The following is a 12,753-nucleotide window of genomic DNA, read 5'->3' as shown; positions in this document are numbered from 1 at the left end:
AGAGTCCAGTGTGATGAAATAGACAGCTCGTGTCATTCTGAGAGTGCAGACTAGAGATGGGGAGAGTCCAGTGTGATGAAATAGACAGCTCGTGTCATTCTGAGAGTGCAGACTAGAGATGGGGAGAGTCCAGTGTGACGAAATAGACAGCTTGTGTCATTCTGAGAGTGAAAACTAGAGATGGGGAGAGTCCAGTGTGACGAAATAGACAGCTCGTGTCATTCTGAGAGTGCAGACTAGAGATGGGGAGAGTCCAGTGTGACGAAATAGACAGCTTGTGTCATTCTGAGAGTGCAAACTAGAGATGGGGAGAGTCTAATGTGATGAAATAGACAGCTTGTGTCATTCTGAGAGTGCAGACTAGAGATGGGGAGAGTCCAGTGTGATGAAATAGACAGCTCGTGTCATTCTGAGAGTGCAGACTAGAGATGGGGAGAGTCCAGTGTGACGAAATAGACAGCTTGTGTCATTCTGAGAGTGCAGACTAGAGATGGGGAGAGTCCAGTGTGACGAAATAGACAGCTCGTGTCATTCTGAGAGTGCAGACTAGAGATGGGGAGAGTCCAGTGTGATGAAATAGACAGCTCGTGTCATTCTGAGAGTGCAGACTAGAGATGGGGAGAGTCCAGTGTGATGAAATAGACAGCTTGTGTCATTCTGAGAGTGCAGACTAGAGATGGGGAGAGTCCAGTGTGACGAAATAGACAGCTCGTGTCATTCTGAGAGTGCAGACTAGAGATGGGGAGAGTCCAATGTGATGAAATAGACAGCTCGTGTCATTCTGAGAGTGCAGACTAGAGATGGGGAGAGTCCAGTGTGATGAAATAGACAGCTCGTGTCATTCTGAGAGTGCAGACTAGAGATGGGGAGAGTCCAGTGTGATGAAATAGACAGCTCGTGTCATTCTGAGAGTGCAGACTAGAGATGGGGAGAGTCCAGTGTGACGAAATAGACAGCTTGTGTCATTCTGAGAGTGAAAACTAGAGATGGGGAGAGTCCAGTGTGACGAAATAGACAGCTCGTGTCATTCTGAGAGTGCAGACTAGAGATGGGGAGAGTCCAGTGTGACGAAATAGACAGCTTGTGTCATTCTGAGAGTGCAAACTAGAGATGGGGAGAGTCTAATGTGATGAAATAGACAGCTTGTGTCATTCTGAGAGTGCAGACTAGAGATGGGGAGAGTCCAGTGTGATGAAATAGACAGCTCGTGTCATTCTGAGAGTGCAGACTAGAGATGGGGAGAGTCCAGTGTGATGAAGTAGACAGCTCGTGTCATTCTGAGAGTGGGACTAGAGATGGGGAGAGTCCAGTGTGATGAAATAGACAGCTTGTGTCATTCTGAGAGTGCAGACTAGAGATGGGGAGAGTCCACTGTGAGGAAATAGACAGCTCGTGTCATTCTGAGATTGCAGACTAGAGATGGGGAGAGTCCAGTGTGATGAAATAGACAGCTTGTGTCATTCTGAGATTGCAGACTAGAGATGGGGAGAGTCCAGTGTGATGAAATAGACAGCTCGTGTCATTCTGAGAGTGGGACTAGAGATGGGGAGAGTCCAGTGTGATGAAATAGACAGCTTGTGTCATTCTGAGAGTGCAGACTAGAGATGGGGAGAGTCCAGTGTGATGAAATAGACAGCTCGTGTCATTCTGAGATTGCAGACTAGAGATGGGGAGAGTCCAGTGTGATGAAATAGACAGCTCGTGTCATTCTGAGAGTGGGACTAGAGATGGGGAGAGTCCAGTGTGATGAAATAGACAGCTTGTGTCATTCTGAGATTGCAGACTAGAGATGGGGAGAGTCCAGTGTGATGAAATAGACAGCTCGTGTCATTCTGAGAGTGGGACTAGAGATGGGGAGAGTCCAGTGTGATGAAATAGACAGCTTGTGTCATTCTGAGAGTGCAGACTAGAGATGGGGAGAGTCCACTGTGAGGAAATAGACAGCTCGTGTCATTCTGAGAGTGCAGACTAGAGATGGGGAGAGTCCAGTGTGATGAAATAGACAGCTCGTGTCATTCTGAGAGTGCAGACTAGAGATGGGGAGAGTCCAGTGTGATGAAATAGACAGCTCGTGTCATTCTGAGAGTGCAGACTAGAGATGGGGAGAGACCAGTGTGATGAAATAGACAGCTCGTGTCATTCTGAGAGTGCAGACTAGAGATGGGGAGAGACCAGTGTGATGAAATAGACAGCTCGTGTCATTCTGAGAGTGCAGACTAGAGATGGGGAGAGTCCAGTGTGACGAAATAGACAGCTCGTGTCATTCTGAGAGTGCTGACTAGAGATGGGGAGAGTGCAATGTGATGAAATAGACAGCTCGTGTCATTCTGAGAGTACAGACTAGAGATGGGGAGAGTCCAGTGTGATGAAATAGACAGCTCGTGTCATTCTGAGAGTGCAGACTAGAGATGGGGAGAGTGCAATGTGATGAAATAGACAGCTCGTGTCATTCTGAGAGTGCAGACTAGAGATGGGGAGAGTGCAATGTGATGAAATAGACAGCTCGTGTCATTCTGAGAGTGCAGACTAGAGATGGGGAGACTCCAGTGTGATGAAATAGACAGCTCGTGTCATTCTGAGAGTGCTGACTAGAGATTGGGAGAGTGCAATGTGATGAAATAGACAGCTCGTGTCATTCTGAGAGTGCAGACTAGAGATGGGGAGAGTGCAATGTGATGAAATAGACAGCTCGTGTCATTCTGAGAGTGCAGACTAGAGACGGGGAGAGTCCAGTGTGATGAAATAGACAGCTCGTGTCATTCTGAGAGTGCAGACTAGAGATGGGGAGAGTCCAGTGTGACGAAATAGACAGCTCGTGTCATTCTGAGAGTGCAGACTAGAGATGGGGAGAGTGCAATGTGATGAAATAGACAGCTCGTGTCATTCTGAGAGTGCACACTAGAGATGGGGAGAGTCCAGTGTGATGAAATAGACAGCTCGTGTCATTCTGAGAGTGCAGACTAGAGATGGGGAGAGTCCAGTGTGACGAAATAGACAGCTCGTGTCATTCTGAGAGTGCAGACTAGAGATGGGGAGACTCCAGTGTGATGAAATAGACAGCTCGTGTCATTCTGAGAGTGCAGACTAGAGATGGGGAGAGTCCAGTGTGACGAAATAGACAGCTCGTGTCATTCTGAGAGTGCAGACTAGAGATGGGGAGAGTCCAGTGTGATGAAATAGACAGCTCGTGTCATTCTGAGAGTGCAGACTAGAGATGGGGAGAGTCCAGTGTGATGAAATAGACAGCTCGTGTCATTCTGAGAGTGCACACTAGAGATGGGGAGAGTCCAGTGTGATGAAATAGACAGCTCGTGTCATTCTGAGAGTGCAGACTAGAGATGGGGAGAGTCCAGTGTGATGAAATAGACAGCTAGTGTCATTCTGAGAGTGCAGACTAGAGACGGGGAGAGTCCAGTGTGACGAAATAGACAGCTCGTGTCATTCTGAGAGTGCAGACTAGAGATGCGGAGAGTCCAGTGTGACGAAATAGACAGCTCGTGTCATTCTGAGAGTGCACACTAGAGATGGGGAGAGTCCAGTGTGATGAAATAGACAGCTCGTGTCATTCTGAGAGTGCAGACTAGAGATGGGGAGAGTCCAGTGTGATGAAATAGACAGCTAGTGTCATTCTGAGAGTGCAGACTAGAGATGGGGAGAGTCCAGTGTGATGAAATAGACAGCTCGTGTCATTCTGAGAGTACAGACTAGAGATGGGGAGAGTCCAGTGTGATGAAATAGACAGCTCGTGTCATTCTGAGAGTGCAGACTAGAGAAGGGGAGAGTCCAGTGTGACGAAATAGACAGCTCGTGTCATTCTGAGAGTGCACACTAGAGATGGGGAGAGTCCAGTGTGATGAAATAGACAGCTCGTGTCATTCTGAGAGTGCATACTAGAGACGGGGAGAGTCCAGTGTGATGAAATAGACAGCTCGTGTCATTCTGAGAGTGCAGACTAGAGATGGGGAGAGTTCAGTGTGACGAAATAGACAGCTCGTGTCATTCTGAGAGTGCAGACTAGAGATGGGGAGAGTCCAGTGTGACGAAATAGACAGCTCGTGTCATTCTGAGGGTGCAGACTAGAGATGGGGAGAGTCCAGTGTGAGGAAATAGACAGCTTGTGTCATTCTGAGAGTGCAGACTAGAGACGGGGAGAGTCCAGTGTGATGAAATAGACAGCTCTTGTCATTCTGAGAGTGCAGACTAGAGATGGGGAGAGTCCAGTGTGATGAAATAGACAGCTCGTGTCATTCTGAGAGTGCAGACTAGAGATGGGGAGAGTCCAGTGTGATGAAATAGACAGCTCGTGTCATTCTGAGAGTGCAGACTAGAGATGGGGAGAGTCCAGTGTGATGAAATAGACAGCTCGTGTCATTCTGAGAGTGCAGACTAGAGATGGGGAGAGTCCAGTGTGATGAAATAGACAGCTTGTGTCATTCTGAGAGTTCAGACTAGAGATGGGGAGAGTCCAGTGTGACGAAATAGACAGCTCGTGTCATTCTGAGAGTGCAGACTAGAGATGGGGAGAGTCCAGTGTGATGAAATAGACAGCTTGTGTCATTCTGAGAGTGCAAACTAGAGATGGGGAGAGTCCAGTGTGATGAAATAGACAGCTCGTGTCATTCTGAGAGTGGGACTAGAGATGGGGAGAGTCCAGTGTGATGAAATAGACAGCTCGTGTCATTCTGAGAGTGCAGACTAGAGATGGGGAGAGTCCAGTGTGATGAAATAGACAGCTCGTGTCATTCTGAGAGTGCAGACTAGAGATGGGGATAGTCCAGTGTGATGAAATAGACAGCTCGTGTCATTCTGAGAGTGCAGACTAGAGATGCGGAGAGTCCAGTGTGATGAAATAGACAGCTAGTGTCATTCTGAGAGTGCAGACTAGAGATGGGGAGAGTCCAGTGTGATGAAATAGACAGCTTGTGTCATTCTGAGAGTGCAGACTAGAGATGCGGAGAGTCCAGTGTGATGAAATAGACAGCTCGTGTCATTCTGAGAGTGCAGACTAGAGATGCGGAGAGTCCAGTGTGATGAAATAGACAGCTCGTGTCATTCTGAGAGTGCAGACTAGAGATGGGGAGAGTCCAGTTTGATGAAATAGACAGCTTGTGTCATTCTGAGAGTGCAAACTAGAGATGGGGAGAGTCCAGTGTGACGAAATAGACAGCTTGTGTCATTCTGAGAGTGCAGACAAGAGACGGGGAGAGTTAAATGTAAGTAAAGAAACACCTGGTATCATCATGAGAGTGCAGACTAGAGATAGTGAGCGTTCAATGTTAGGAAAAAGATAGCTGATGTTATGAGAGTGCAGACTAAAGACAAAGAGAGTCCATTCTAAGGAAAGAGACAGCCGTTGTCATCCTGAGAGTGTAGACTAAAGATGAGGAGAGTCTAGTGTAAGAAAAGAGACAGCAGGAGTTAAAATGAGAGTGAAGGCTAGAGATTGAGAGAGTCCAGTGTAAGGAAAGAGACAGCTGGTATCATCACATGAGTGCTAAGAGATAAGGAGACACCAGTATAAGGATAGAGGCTGCTGGAGTCAAAGTTAGAATGCAGACTAGAGATAGGGCGAATCCTGGGTAAGGAAAGAGACAGCTCTCGTTCCGGCTGAGGGATAAGTTTTGTTCTCGTTCTCTAAATTGTAACACAGATGCCACAGATCATTCCATGTTAAGAAGATTTACCCCGAACCTTAACCCTATTCCGACCCCTAAACTTAACCCTATGCCTAGCCCTATTCTCCACCCTTGGTGCCCCTCAGGTGATGCAGTGTGAGTGCGAAAAGAGCAAGATGATGAGAGTGCAGCCTACAGAGCGTGAGAGAGCAGCACAAGCAGGACAACAGACTGACTGCAACACTTCCAGGCCAGAAAAGTGCCGAGCAGGTGAGGATAGATCATAGCAAGAGAACAGCTCACAAAGTGAAGAAGAAGCTGAAAACGTAACATAGGAGCAAGCTACGAGAAAGCATGAGACAGCTGGCATAAGAGAATGGAGACATACTTGGGGTCAGGGCTGTGGAGAATGTGAGCCCAGAGTGCAGGAATGGGGATGATGTGCGGGACTGGGAGGGTCTCGCTGCTCTTTTCTCCTTTTATGGGTATCAGAAGTCTCTTCTATGGAGCAGATATAAACAGTGAGGGAGAGAGACAGCATGGAGACCATGGCCGGATGGTGATCGCCGCCACATCTCAGGAGGAATACAATCCAGCGCCACTTATCACGGAAAACAGCTCGCCGGCGACCCTAAAATGAAGACAAAAAGGGTTATTAATGCCAATGAGAGAAAAACTCTGATACTATTAGCCCTCTAAGAACAGGGCAAGGGAAGAGACAGCCGGAACCAGCATGAGAGTGAGAGCGTAGGAACATAACTGTGGGGGACACAGAGGAGTGAAAGTGCCCTGTGATCAGGGTGCGTCAGGTCGGCGCCGTTATACTGATTAGGCTGGAGTCACACACAGCGAATAAAAAATCGGTCCTATTTTAAGTCTCCGAAATCGCACAAAGAATTCTTGTCCAGGGATCCGTCTGTCGTCCCATTTTCCGGCGATGAACCTATTTTATTCGCATCTAAGCATCAAATTGACATCCAATGCCTGATGCTCTTTCCTGTTGACCTGGAGACGTCGTGCGATTTTATCGCGTCACAAGTGTGGTGCGTTTTCAATGCGATTTTTAATCGCATCCATAGACTTGCATTGTCGAATCCGATCCGAAAATCGGTGACAATCGCAGCATGCTGAGATTGTCTCGGTCCGACGATCGGATGCGATAAAAAAATCGCATGATGTGAGCTGCCCCATAGAATAACATGCAAAAAAACTCCAGATTTTCAAAGCCAGCTTACCCGTACACCCCGGTGTGTGAGATCCAATATCTATCCAGGAGAAAGTCTGCATGGAGACCAGAGCAGGAGCCAGCCACGAAAGATTCAAATGAAAAATGTAACTTTAAACTCCAGCGGACAAAATCCAGGATGCAAAATTTTAAAAAGTTTTTTCTTGCATTAGCAAAGATTTTTATTATTAAAGTCCATCATAAAATAAATCCACACTTCTGGACAGTAGATAAATAGATTAGGGGAAGGGGGGGTTAGCCTTTCAGTCTACACGTTTCGGCAAATTAACGCCTTCTACATGGTCTGTGAATAGAATAACATGGGTTCGAATGCAATGCGATTTTTTATCGCATTGCATTCGTCCGTTTTATTCGCCAGTGTGACTCCAGCCTAACACTGATACCTGGTGATGAAATCCGTCTTGTGGTTGTTGTGGAATTATTAGAAGTTTTCAGGTAATGAGATTCTAGTGCTCTGGGCGGGGCTGAGGGTGGGGCTGTTGGGGAGGGGCTGTGGGCAATATGTGGGCGGGGCTTTATGTGCTGCTCTGCTTAGCTATTCATACTGATGGCTTATGATAGGTCACTGATCCTTCAGTGACCCGCCCCCTATTTTACATGCTGAATATTATATACAGTATATTGGAAAAAAGTCACCTCCAGCAGGCAGGCGCCGGCGCTGCAGCATGATCGCATGCATAATGTGCATTTAATGATTTTACTTGCTGGTATAAATCAATTCAGAAAAAAAATTCTGTCTCAAAATGGCGCTGGCCACATTTGCGTAGTAGCATCTATCATCAATGCGATATATTCTACTGCACGGACACCGTCAGCGACAGAGAAAAAACAAAGTCTCCACTAAGATGGCGCTGCAGCAGCACAGCAACATCTATCAGATCACCGACACATGCTAGTGCGCAAACGCAGCCGGAGCCATTTTGAGACAAAAAATTTTTTCCAAATGTATTTATTCCAGCAAATAAAATAATTAAATGCACATTATACATGTGATCATGCGCCGGTCTGCTAAAGGTGATTTTTTTTTCAATACATATAATAATCAGTATGAAAAATAGGGGGCAGGTCAGTGAGAGATCAGTGACCAGTCAGAAGCGATCAGTATGAATAGCTAAGCAGAACAGCAAATAAACACCCCCCAGAGCCCCGCCCACATGCCCCGCCCACAGCCCCGCCCGGAGCACAAGAATCTCATTATAAACTACAAATCCAGATTCCACAACAACCACAAGACAGATTTCATCACCAGGTATCACTGTAAGGCCGGGGTCACACTTGTGAGAAACTCGCACAAGTCTCATGTCTCAATACCCGGCACTGTCGCAGGCACTCGGGACCGTAATGTGCGGCTCCATGTATTTCTATGCAGCTGAGCGCTCCGGTCCGAGTGCCGGCGGCAGTGCCGAGTATTGAGACTCATGCGAGTTTCTCACAAGTGTGACCCCGGCCTAATCAGTATAGCGGCGCTGACCTGACTCTGTCTATAGTTACTGAGCACAATCCTGCTGACAGGGGCACTTTAAACCTGCACCTTTCATCTGTGTTCACTATTGATCTGCCTCTGCCAGGCCTCATTCAGCATGGCAGCATTCTGGGTCCATTACCAAATATCACTAACTTAAAGGGGATTTCCTCTTTTAGAAAGTGGACCCCAATTTGTGCAAATTAGAATTAAGTCTCAGAGAACTCGCCTTTCCTTGCTCCACTGCCGCCTCCCTGCTGCTGCTCCCGCCTCACAGTGCACATCACTGCTGCAGCCAATATGCAGAAACTGGAGATGGGAAATCGGAGTGGAGCCGTACCCGTACTATACAGTGAGGATATTATTTACTGTACTTAGTAAATGGCGGGATTGATTTTTTTTCTCTATAACGTATAAAAAATGTAATCTAGGTATAACACTGTGTCTGTGTTCAGACCTAGCATAAATGCTGTGGGTTTTTCTGCTGCTTTTTATCTGTGACTGTTGCTAGGTTTTGGGTGTGTGCTAGTTTCCCCTCCTTCTCCTACTTTAGTTTTACCCCATCCTCCAATCCCCAGTGCATACCTCTGCTGTTTGTGTCAGTATATTTGTATCATTGGTATTTTCCTTTATCCCTGTTTGTATTACCTGTTACAGAACCCCCAGCACCTCGAATAGGAGATGTATGTCCTTAATGCAGCAACCGACCGGCTGCGACCCCCTGGGCAGAGGTAAACGAGATATCCCACTTCTGACCTCCCCCCACCTTTGTAAATCCCCCGGCTATTGTAATGAACGTCTGGCGTCTTAATTGGAGACTGTTATCTACTGGCACAACACATATTGATTGTCCTGTCCTCTATATGTAGATATATTCTGAGACCGATAAGTAAAATGTTGTCACACTGGAAATACATGGAGTAGCAGTGATCTTTTATATGTTCCCATGTTACAAAGCCTTTCGAGCCAGCGTCCTTCATCCAGAAGTGAGGAAAAGCAGAGTGGACCTCCTGAGAAACGGGGTGGTAATGTAAGAGGTATTACAGCACAGAAGACCCCGTTACACTGGTGACAGTGGCGGGATATGATACCCCATCTACTGTATATGTAAAACAACTACCAGAAGTTAAAGAGGACTACATTAAAAACCTGGTGGAAGCGCAAGGATTAATCGCCAGCAACAAAACAAAAGCGGATTTGATAGCAGCCATCATGGAACACGACAGTGCAGCGCCCCCCAATGTGAACGTGGAAGAGACTGAATTCCAGAGAGAGGTAAAGAGCAGACAGGCGTTCTATGGCCCAAACCCTGCGGTAGAGATCATACGAGAGGTGATGGCTGATGTGCGTACTGATCTTAAGGAAAAGATGGCCGAGCGGACCAGGATAGAGCTAGCCAAGATGGAGATGGCAGAGCGGAGAGTCAGCGAGCAGGGGGAGCTCTGGCCTGCGCCCAGGTACCGTCAGCAGTAAGCCACAAAAAGATCCAGTATAATGCCTTCTGACAGTTGGGGGAGGCAGAGGAAGACATTGATGGCTTCCTGCAGGACTTTGAGCGGCAGTGTGCCCTTCATCAAATGAAGGTGGAGGATTAGGTTCAGATTCTGGCCAGCAAGCTGACAGGCCGGGCAGCGGACGCCTATCGCACGGTACCTGATGAGGACTGTATGGACTATGAGTGGGTCAAAGAAGTGATCTTGGCCCGGTATGCGCTGACACCAGAGGCCTACCGCCAAAAGTTCCACTGTTACACCCAGTCCCCGTCCTGGCGCTGCGCCCAGATCTGCCGCTGTTACACCTGGCCCCCGTCCTGGTGCTGTGTCCAGGCCTGCCGCTGCTCTCCGTTCTGGGCACTCACCTTGTGCCTCTCATGCTGCTACTCAGCATTCTGTCCTCCCTCCAGCTATTAGGGCACGCCCACCCTCTTGCCTTCTTAAAGGGGCAGCGTGCATTATTCAAAAAATGCAATCAACCAATGGCAGCGCACTGGCTGCTATTTCTGGCCTCTCCTCCATAGGGAGAGCACCGAGTATCTATCATTGCTACATCCGGTTCTCATGCTAACCTGTCTGCGCTGCATCTGCAGTCTCTGTGCATTGTCTAATGCTCTCTGTTTCCACAGTATCCTGTGTTAGCTGGTTATATCAGCAACCATCTGGGCCTAAGCCATCTGAGTCCAAGGACTGTGTGAAGGTCACTGGAACCGACTCCTTACCAACTAACCGGATCCAGGACCCAGCGCATTACGGACTCTGCTGTAACTTTTTTTATCTCTTTTGGTCCCGCTGGGACAGCTGCCACGTGTTCGGGGTCTAACTGGAGGGAGCACCTGTGTCCTCCGGGTATTCCATTCTGGCCCTGCCTGAGGGGCTTTACTACGGGTGCCCGGGGCTCACTAGTCACGCCCCCTTCGGAGGTTCCACTTAAAAACCAAAAACGAATGTGAACTTCACCATCTCTGCCTCTGCTTCCATTCGTTACATCCGTAGACTTATAAAACAGGTAACAGATACCCACGCTGAATGGGCCTGTAAACTATGGCGGTCACTGCTACAGTGGGTACAAGGGAGCCAAGCAACCACTAAGGAGGACGTCCTCCAGCTCTTCTTGTTAGAGCGATTCTTTACTGGACTAAACCCCGAGACACAAGAATGGCTTCCGGACAGACGGGATATGACTCTTGAGGAGGCCGCTCGTCTGGCCCATGAACATCATGATGCCAGGAGGTCTCAGTTGTCAGGGTCAAAGACTGTCACTAGGGGCCCTCCCATGGGTCTGGAGGCCCCTGAACCACAGAAGATTGTCGGGGGACCAGCTAAAACCCCGGCTTACCAGAGTCCCCATGGGGAGTCGGGGATGGCCTTGTTGAGGTCGGCCTGATGGAGGATTTGCCTGCAGACGTCTTGCTGGGAAATGACTTGGGGCCCATGTTGTCTGCATTCTCGGTGGCCCCTCTGGCTGAGACCTATCCTGTCACCACCCGGAGACAAGCTTGAGCTGCGGAGGCAGAATAATACTCAGAGGAGGCCCAGGTAAGAAACCCCAGCCCTACACGTATCCCCATAGCCAGACACATTTCTTGGGCCACCCCAGCTGAGTTTAAAAGGGAGGTACTTGAGGATCCTTCATTACAGGGATATCGTGGGAAGGCGCAGGAGGGGAGAGGAGTAATGGAAGGGGAACAGTTTGTATGGAAGCAGGGACTCCTCTACCAGGTTACAGAGCAGCACCACACAGGGACGAGCCCCACTATAAAACGACAGCTGGTAGTTCCCAAGAAGTATAGGCAGGAGCTACTGCGAATCTCTCATGACATACCCTTGGCCGGGCACCTCGGCATCAGTCGCACCAGGCATCGTCTGACACAAAACTTCTTTTGGCCGGAGGTAACCTATGATGTTCGTCAGTACTGCCAAACCTGTGACAGTTGTCAGCGCATTGGCAAGAGGGGGGATCGATGCAAGGCCAAATTATGCCCCCTCCCCATTGTGGAGGAACCATTTAGCCGAGTAGCGGTCGATCTGATAGGGCCGTTAACCAAACCCAGTCCGTCAAGGAAAAAGTATATATTGACAGTGGTAGATTATGCCACACGGTATCCAGAGGCGGTTGCGTTACCTAACATACTGGCAGAGACAGTGGCGGCTGCCCTGCTCCAGGTGTTCTCACGGGTTGGATTTTCCCAGGAGATTATCTCGGACCAGGGTACCCAGTTTACAGCAGAGGTGACCAACCAACTGTGGAAGCTGTACGGCGTAAAGTCCATCAGAAGCGCCCCGTACCACCTGCAAACCAATGGGTTGTGTGAACGTTTTAACGGAACATTAAAACAACTCATTGGGACTTTTACCAGGACCTGCGGGGACTGGGAGAAATTCCTGCCACACCTCCTGTTTGCCTATCGGGAGGTGCCCCAAGAATCCACAGGGTTCTTCCCGTTCAAAGTGTTATACGGGAGGCGGGTAAGGGGACCCCTAGACTTAGTGCTGGAACACTGGGAAGGGGAGGGAACCACAGAAGGGATACCTATTGTGCCCTATGTGCTGGGATTCCGGGACCGCCTACAGGAGCTGACTCAGGCTGTACGTGAGAACATGCAGGCGGCCCAACGGTGCCAGTGCGTATGGTAGAATCATAGAATCATAGAATCGTAGAGTTGGAAGGGACCTCCTGGGCCATCAAGTCCAACCCCCTGCTCAAAGCAGGATTCGCTAAATCATCCCAGTCAGATGTCTGTCCAGCCTCTGTTTAAAGACTTCCATTGAAGGAGAACTCACCACTTCTCGTGGCAGCCTGTTCCACTCATTGATCACTCCAACTGTCAAAAAGTTTTTTCTAATATCTAATCTGTGTCTCCTCCCATTCAGTTTCATCCCATTGCTTCTAGTCTTTCATTGTGTAAATGAGAATAAAGTTGATCCTTCTACAAT

At 48.5% G+C, this 12,753-nt stretch overlaps 1 protein-coding gene across 1 annotated transcript in view; it reads right to left on the bottom strand.

Annotated features, from left to right (window-relative positions):
* TGFB1I1 (transforming growth factor beta 1 induced transcript 1) overlaps positions 1-6,226 on the bottom strand; it is a 232,183-nt gene extending 225,957 nt beyond the window's left edge. Inside the window, exon 1 of the mRNA XM_073546323.1 lies at positions 6,004-6,226. The gene's annotated coding sequence lies outside the window, so the exon portion shown is untranslated. The remainder of the gene's footprint in view (positions 1-6,003) is intronic.
* Positions 6,227-12,753: the final 6,527 nt, after the last annotated feature.

Source organism: Dendrobates tinctorius, unplaced genomic scaffold (genome assembly GCF_039654945.1).
Source record: "Dendrobates tinctorius isolate UK_male_01 unplaced genomic scaffold, ASM3965494v1 ptg000146l, whole genome shotgun sequence".
Lineage (NCBI taxonomy): Eukaryota > Metazoa > Chordata > Amphibia > Anura > Dendrobatidae > Dendrobates > Dendrobates tinctorius.
The sequence above is the reverse complement of the archived record's forward strand: the minus strand, read 5'-3'. Positions and strand labels throughout refer to the sequence as shown.